The sequence below is a fragment of the Harpia harpyja genome, unplaced genomic scaffold (assembly GCF_026419915.1).
Source record: "Harpia harpyja isolate bHarHar1 unplaced genomic scaffold, bHarHar1 primary haplotype scaffold_46, whole genome shotgun sequence".
NCBI lineage: Eukaryota > Metazoa > Chordata > Aves > Accipitriformes > Accipitridae > Harpia > Harpia harpyja.
Window position 1 is genome coordinate 1,615,499 of NW_026293385.1, and position 8,505 is coordinate 1,624,003.

Genomic DNA, 8,505 nt, shown 5'->3' on the forward strand with positions numbered 1-8,505 from the left:
ACTCGGCCATGCCCGGCCACACCCACCGGGCCACGCCTTCCCCCCCCCCCATCCCAGTTCAGGGAGTGGGGGCAAAACTTGGACAAGGTGTTTCCAGCCCCCCGGCCCTTACCCTGTGTTTGGGGACCCCCTGCTCTGTGGCAGCACTCCGGGGGGGTGGGGGGCACGGGGGAGCTCTGAACCCCATTTCAGGGGGTCCGAGCCCCCCCTTTTGCCCCTTCCAGGGGGGGTTTCCCCAGGTGTGCACAGTGGGGGAACTCCCCCCGCCCCAAAAAAAACACACCAGCTTCTGCTTCAATAAACATGTGGGATCAGGCCACGCTCGTCTCCACCTCCCACCCTCTCGGGGACCCCCCCCCAGCACCCCAATTTCCCCCCCCCAGGTCCCTTTTTACCCCCCCGTTGTCACCCAGGTACAGAGATCCCCGAGGCTCAGCCATTTTTATTGGCACCGTGCACAGGAACGGGGAGCTGGGGGGGGAGGGGGGCAGCTCGTTTGTCCGTCCGTCCAGGCCCCACGGCCATTGCAGCATGGGGTTAGTCCGTCCCATCTGTGGGTCCCGTAAGGCTGCAGGGACGGCCGTGGGGGCCGTCTCACCGTGGGGCTGGCCGTCTCGCCGTGGGGCCGGCCGTCTCACCGTGGGGCGGGTTCCTCCACGAGCGGGGCACCCCACGCGCTACAAGGCGGCGTGGAGGGCCCGGGCCTGGCCCCGCAGCACTTTGAATTCCCTCTGCACAAAATCCGTCAAAGCTTTCCGCATTTCCACCTGGGGGGGAGGGGGGGGGAACGAGCCGGGCCCCGTCGAGCCGTGGGGCTGGGAAGAAGAGACCCCACAGAGCCGTGGGGCAGAACGGGGTTGTTTTGTGTGTGTCCCCCCCCCGCCGTGGGGCAGCTCCCCCAGCGCTCACCGTTGACGTACCCTCCGCCCAGAGTCGCTCCAGGAGGGGCCAGACGCTGAACGGTCGCCCCACGACCACCGTAATTCGCTACGGGACAGCGTCAGTAACCCCCCCGCAGCCCCCCCCCACCCCAAAGCCCACCGCCTGCCCCATAGCCAGCCGCACAGCCCCCCCCCCCCCCCCCAGAGCCACCCTACCCTGCTCTCAGTTAGCGAGGTTTAGGAATACCTCTGTGGTGCCGCTTTTGGGAGTTTCTCCTTGGAAATCGAGGCAAGAGACGCCTTTCCCAAGGTGCAGAAGAAACCGCGTAGACTTGTGCGTACTTTCTAGGTCATGCAAGTAAAGCCAGATGCCAGCCAGAGACCGGGAGCGTGTTTGCATTTCTCCCCGATAAGTCAAATGCCCTATTTTTCATGGGTTTCTCATAGGAATAGGAATCGTGAGCGGGCACAGAAGGGTTTCTGTGCTGGGATACAGGTCATTTTTTTGTCATCACAGCTTGCACGGTGCCGTTTTGAGCGTTGACAGTGCACCGATGTTTAGCTACTGCTGAGCGGTGCTTATGCAGAACCAAGGGCTTCTCCGTTTCTCGCTCTGCTGCCCCAGCGAGCTGGCTGGGAGGGGACACAGCAGAGACCACTGCCCCGAGCTGACCGACGAGGTACCACGGTCCGTTCCACGTAGTGTCACGCTCAGCAAGAAATTCAGGACTGGGGGAGTCTTCCCAAGGCAGCCGTCGCACCGAGATGGCTGGGCGTCTGCCTGCTGGTGAGAGGTGGTCGGTGGTTGCTGTCACGTCCGTTGGTTTCCTTTTTTATTCCCTGTGCTTGTTAAACTGTCTTTATCTCGACTCCCTTAGGTGACAGCCTAAGGAAAATGGAGCCTCCTGGGTCTCAGAGTAATTCCAGAGCTAAAGCGGCGACAGACATCGGCTCTGGATCAGATAATACGTGCCGACGCTCATCGCTGACCCAAGAAGACATGCTCCTCCTGTCCTACCCGAGGGTTTCAAATCCAACACGCTTTCTTCCTAAAGCAGGACGCTGCCTTATTTACTTGTAACGCCGTTCCTACGCTCCTTGAGATGCGGCTAGAGGTGGGTTACGCAGATCATCAAGCCGCCGTTTGGGAGCACCAGAGCCTTTTGGGTACTGTTTGTCACCATGGTTTGCATGAGAAGGGAACTAAAACACAATAGACGGCGAGAAATTTAACCTGCCGTGGAGATAGCTACGGTGAGCAAGTCCGATTTTGTGCTTTACAAAGCATCATTTTTAAAATTCAACCCTGAGTTTCGCAAGTGTAGACCCTTATTTTTATAATGCAAGCCTCAATGTTAGGGCAAAAAGCATCAATTTAAAAGACCAAAGCCTACTTTGGGGGGTGCAAACAGTCATTTTTAAGGTCCAGACCCACATATATGGAGTACAGAAACTAATTTATTAGCTCCAAGGTCCGTTTTTAAGGTTCAGAGACTCATTTTAAGGGCCCAGAGCATCATTTTTAAGCCCCAAAGTCTGATCTGGAAGGACCAAAGCCTCATTTGTAGAGTCTAAATCCGAATTTATACAGTCCAAAGCCTCATTTTTACTTTCCAAACTCTTAGCTTTGCCTTCCAAAGCCTCATTTTAGTTTCCAAAACCTTCATTTTTAGGGTGCAGAGGCTCAGTGTTAGTTTGCATAGTCTCATTTTCAGGGTCCAAAGCCTCTTTTTTAGGATCCAGACAGGCATTTTTAGGGTCCAAGCTGCATCTGGAGTGTCCAAACCCTCATTTGGAGGGTCCAAAGCCCACTTCTGGGGCTCAAAGCCTCATGCTTAGGTCCCAAAGCCTCATTTTTAGGGTCCAAAGCTTTGATTCTAGGGTTGAAGGACTTCAGTTGTAGGCTCCCAACCCTCTTTTTAAGGTACAAACCCCTCACTTAGGGCTCAAAGCCTCATTTCCTTAATGCCCGAGGCATATAATGAGCATCCAAAGACCCATTTGTAGGGTCCAAAGCCCCGTTTTAGGGCCAAAATCCTTGTTTTTAGGCTTTAAAAACGGCCCTTTGGAAATGGTGACTCATGTGGGCCCTGGCAATATGAAAGAGGGGTCTCAGCATCCCCAGGCCCCCGCTGCCTGCGGCTGTCTGAACCTCTCCCAGCTCGTTCTGGGAGACGGAGATCGCCGCGGGAAGGGGTTACTGGGAGGAGGTACTGGTCCGGCCAACTTGGGAGGGTCCGTACCAGTTCCTTGTGCTCTTTCTAGTTAGCGCCCAACAAGAAGAGGGTGGAAGACGACCTCCGGCAGAGCCTGCCGTACCTGCGGGACACTCGAGCCACCTTGCCAGCGGTGGCCATCAGGTTCATCGGTGGGCCACAGTCCTTGGCCGCAAGGTCTTGCCGCACGGCACCCGAGGAACTGGAGCTGCGGGATATCTGCGACGGCGAGGAGGGGCTGGTGGGGCAGGGGACGGGGACTGGGCAGGGTGCCGTGGTCTGCAGGGGACTCCTGGGGGTGTCTGCAGGCAGTGGGGGGGTCACGGCTGCTCCGCTGCCTTCTCTTGCGGCCCTCCCGCCCTTGGCGAAAGACCCTGAACTCTCCGTCAGGACTCCGGCAGCGGAGGAGATCTTCGTCCCGATAAGAGAGATGCCAACGTCGGGATGGAGCCTGCAGTCGCTGTGCTGCTGGCCCCTGGTGAGCCCTGAAGAAGTGAAATCCTCCTCTGGAAAACAGCTGTATTTTAATAAATTTAGGGTTTTTTTAATAAAGCTGGAACAACAAGCCCAGTCCCATGCTGTCCTTCCCATGGAGAACACCCAGAGCGTGCTGAGCAGACAGCGTCATGCCTGGCTTGTGCTGCTGCCTGCAGGACAGCACAGCGGGACCCAGGGTGTCCTTGCAGAAAAGTCCCAGCTGCTCCGCTGGACCACAGAACCCAGAGAGGAGGAGGAGGAGAGAAGCTTTAGCCCAGCCTGCCTCTCCTGAGACATCTCAGGGCACCCGTGCTCTGCCGAGCTGGCAAATTGTCATTTGTCCTGGCATCTAAACCCTCTCGTTTACAGGGGAGGTGTGCTGGTTTGGGCTGGGATAGAGTTAATTTTCTTCACGGTAGCTGGCATGGGGCAATGTTTCGAGCGGGAACAAGGGGTTATACCAGATGTCCCGAGTGGGGACAGCCCAAAACTACGTAAGCCAAGCGGGGCAGGAACAAAACTGCCACCAGCCACCTCGAGCGGGAATCTGGCAAAGCTGTGGCTGATGGAAAGCTGACAAACCCTGGAGGCAGGAGAAAAGGCGGGTCGCAAGTGGTGTTCCCCAGGGCTCAGGATTGGGGCTGGTTCCAATAGCTTTATCGATGATTTGGACGAGGGGATCGAGTGCTCCCTCAGCAAGTTTGTGGATGACACCAAGTTGGGAGGATGGGTTGATCTGCTGGAGGGTAGGAAGGCTCTACAGAGGGATCTGGACAGGCTGGATCGATGGGCTGAGGCCAATCGTATGAAGTCCTACAAGGCCAAGTGCTGGGTCCTGCACTTCGGTCACGGCAACCCCTTGGAATGCTACAGCTTTGGGGAAGAGTGGCCGGAAAGCTGCCCGGCAGAAGAAGACCTGGGGGTGCTGGTTGACAGCCGGCTGAATATGAGCCAGCAGTGTGCCCAGGTGGCCACGAAGGCCAACGGCATCCTGGCCTGTCTCAGAAATAGTGTGGCCAGCAGGAGCGGGGAGGTGGTTGTCCCCCTGTACTGGGCACTGGTGAGGTGACACCTCGAGTCCTGGCTTCAGTTTTGGGCCCCTCACTACGGGAAAGACGTTGAGGTGCTGGAGTGTGTCCAGAGAAGGGCAACCGAGGTGGTGAGGGGTCTGGAGAACAAGGAGAAGGGTCTAGAGAACTTCCGAGGAGCAGCTGAGGGAACCGGGGTGGTTTAGTCTGGAGAAGAGGAGGCTGAGGGGAGACCTCATCGCTCTCTACAACGACCTGAAAGGAGGGTGTAGCGAGGTGGGTGCTGGTCTCTCCTCTCAAGTAACTAGGGATAGGAGGAGAGGAAACGGCCTCCAGTTGCGCCAGGGGAGGTTTAGTTTGGATATTAGAAAAAATTTCTTTACTGAAAGGGTTGTCAGGCATTGGACCAGGCTGCCCAGGGAAGTGGTGGAGTCACCATCCCTGGAGGTGTTCAAAAAGCGCATAGACAAAGCACGACACAGCTGGTTGTACTGGGTCCTCCTGTAGAGAACTCAACTTTTTTACATGTGCTTCCGTGCAACAATATTGTCTCATCTCTTTTCAAATGTCGTCGCCCTGCAGTCGTTGCTGAGGGAATGGCTCCGCCACAAAGGATCCTCTTTCCCCCGGAGAAGATTTACATGGACTGGCAGCAACGATGCAGAGCTGGAGCGGGACTCCACAACTTGGGCAACATGTGTTTCCTCAACTCCGTCCTGCAGTGCCTGACATACACCCCACCTCTGGCCAACTACCTGCTCTCTCGTGAGCACAGCCAGTCGTGGGAGTACTTTTAGGAACAGCTCCTTGTAAATCTGTCGGGCACTTCCCAAGGATTCCAAGAATCTGGAATTTAAGAGAAAAGCAGCCCTTCTTTGCCAATTCCCCGAGTTGGTCGTCTTTGAACACTCAAGCCTAGAAGGCACTTGTCGTATCTAGCTGTGTTTGTCTTCAGAAGGGCACCCCTTTCTAGCCCCAGGTCTCGGTCCCTATTCCTGCAGGTTAAACCCTCTTTGCTTATTGCACAGAAATATTCTGTCAGTTTAACATCCCTCTGAAGAAAGTCTTCTCTGCGCTAAAATGTCCTGGGCTCGTTGGGATGCTGTCGCCTTGGGAGGAGCGGAGACCGTTCTTTGAACTTCAAAATCCCCACTGGCTTTCCCATTGCTGTGGATGTTTTGCTCACCTAAGGCTCTTGCTTCCCTCCCTTCCTCTTCAGGCCGCCAGCCAGGCTTCTGCATGATGTGCAGAATGGAAAAGCACGTTAACAGCGTCCTGCGCTTCTCAGGCGGTGCCATCTATCCTTCGGCTGTCGTCAGCATTCTCACACGTGAGTCATTTCGGGTGCTTTGACAAGTTTTCTTCTGTTCTTGTAGGAGAAAGCTACTAACTTCTTCTTTTTTAGCAATAGGAAAACATTTCCAGCTTGGCAGGCAGGAAGATGCCCATGAGTTCTTACGTTATGCTATTGATGCCATGCAGAGAGCTTGTCTGGGTGGAATCAGCAAGTAAGCACAAGCAAATTCCCTTTGCAATGTTCCCGAGCCCTTTGGACTCCTTGGTGCAGTGCCATCAAGGAAAAACTACGCCCAGGGCTTTCACACAAAGCAAAACTCCGGGAGGAGATAACTCTCTGCCTTACCATTTATTTCCAGCTTGGACATCCCTTCCGAATCGACTACCATCGTCCACCAAATATTTGGGGGCTTTCTGAGATCTAGAGGTACTTTTCCACAACCATTGCTCTCCTTGGAATTGTCTGTGTCCTTCTGTCGGCCTGTGATGAACAGCCGATGGTGTGACTGGCGTAGTAGGGCTGAAGGACGTAAAGCGGCACAGTCAGTCGACTTCCCCATCGCTGAGCATTTTGAATTTCCTTCCAGTCACGTGCTCGAGCTGCAAAGTGGTTTCTGATTCCTACGAGGCCTTTCTGGATATTCCTCTGGATATCAAAGTAAGAGAGTTTAATTGTGCTTCAAGATGTCGCAAGGCCCCTGTAGCTTTCCAGAATCAACACAGTTGCTTTAAAAACGCATACCGTGAACACAAGAGAGCCTGGTGGTGGGTGGCAAGTGGAGTGGAAGGATCCCTCTGCGTCCTTCTTCTTTTTGCCCTCCCTCAACACCCGTCTGATGGGTGGTATTATTTTCATTATTGATGACCCCGCGCGCCATCGGTAGCTGAACTGAGCAGTGGCACAGAGACGTAGCTCTTGATAGCCCCGCGAATTGAGGGAATTGAGGGAAATGTTCGGCATCGTACCCTCTTTCTGCCTCCTTGTGGGCGCTGCTTGCAGGTTCACCTGGGTCTTCTTGTCAACTCCTGATAAGAGTTTGGGCGAGGGCATTTCCCGGAGATCAGTTCTCTGCTTTCTCACTCCTCCAGGCAGCCTCAACTGTCACTGCAGCGCTGACGGACTTCGTGAAACCCGAGCAGCTAGATGGTGAAAACTGCTTTAAATGCAGCCAGTAAGATGATTATTAACACCATATTAATACTAGATCCTGCGTGAAGGTGCTGCACATACTCTAGCATAAGCCATCTTTTCACATAACATAATATATTAACATAATAATTCACATAGGTTAGATGCACGATAATGAGGCACCGATATTTTAATATGGCTCTGTGCATCTGAACAGCCTTAAAACAGCGTAGGGGGGTGTGAGACATGAAAGGATGTCTGGCCTTCTTGGGGCAAGATAGGGCGTATACGAAGGTTGCATTTCAGCACTTGGCTCTGTGCTTGGTTTCAAGGTGTAACAAGACGGTTGCCGCCTCCAAGAGGTTTACAATCCATCGCGCACCCAAGGTTCTCACCGTGTGTCTGAAACGGTTTGAAGATTTCAGCGGCGGGAAGATCAACAAGGTGCGTATGCAACTGGAGCGCAACGTTCCCTTCCTGGAGCGGGATATTTCCCAAAGCAGTACGCTCTTTCACAAGCCGTTCACGTTGAGTTTTTCGCGTTCCCTTCCGGGGAGAGGAGAGTTGCTGCGGGAAGACAAGCACGTACGCTGCTCCGGGAGAGCTGCTTTGGCCGAGAACAGTGTCCTGCCACCCAAACCATTACCTGCTGCTTTGGGGAAAAACCAAGTGTTCATGAGCCCCAAAGATGTATTTATACACCTCTGGTCTTGGAGGGCTATTTCGTGTAGTATTTCAGGATCATTTCCGAGCACTCTCGGTCTCTCCGTAGGTTGTGAAGTACTCCAACTGCTTGGATCTTCGCCCGTACATATCTCAGACAGATGGAGAACCGCTCTTCTACTCTTTATACGCTGTCCTGGTGCATAGCGGTAACAGGTGTCATTCAGGGCACTATTTCTGCTACACAAAGGTAAAGAGCAACTTCCTTCCACGCACGAGAAAAAGGCGTGCTGAGGAAGACAGACTTTCACGGCAGTGATACCGGCAGCCAAGGATTTGGGGGAGAAGGTCTCCTTAGAGGCTGGGTTGGGTTTGTTTTGGCGTGCTCTTGGTTCTGTAGTTTGCTGCCTGCGTTTTTGTGGAGAAACCGTGCGGTTCATCTCCAGATATCATTGCCTTTTTTTTTACAGGCCAGCAACGGGCTGTGGTACGAGATGGACGATTCATCTGTGGATCTTTGTGACAGCAACACGGTTCTCCAGCAGAAAGCCTATTTGCTGTTCTATGTCAGGTAATAACAGAAGAGTACTTAAAGGGAAAGATGGGAAGGGACTTTTTATGAGGGATTGTAGTGGTAGGACTAGGGGGAACGGTTTTAAACCGAAAGAGGGCAGGTTTAGGTCAGCTGTTAGGAAGAAATTCTTTACGGTGAGGGTGGTGAGACACTGGAAGAGGTTGCCCAGAGCAGTTGTGGATGCCCCTTCCCCGAAAGTGTCCAAGGCCAGGTTGGATGGGGCTTTGAACAACCTCACCCC

At 53.9% G+C, this 8,505-nt stretch overlaps 1 non-coding gene across 1 annotated transcript; it reads right to left on the bottom strand.

Annotated features, from left to right (window-relative positions):
- Positions 1-1,787: 1,787 nt before the first annotated feature.
- LOC128138454 (small nucleolar RNA SNORD45) lies at positions 1,788-1,872 on the bottom strand. Its single transcript, XR_008234019.1, has one exon. It is a non-coding gene; the product is annotated as a small nucleolar RNA SNORD45 (small nucleolar RNA).
- Positions 1,873-8,505: the final 6,633 nt, after the last annotated feature.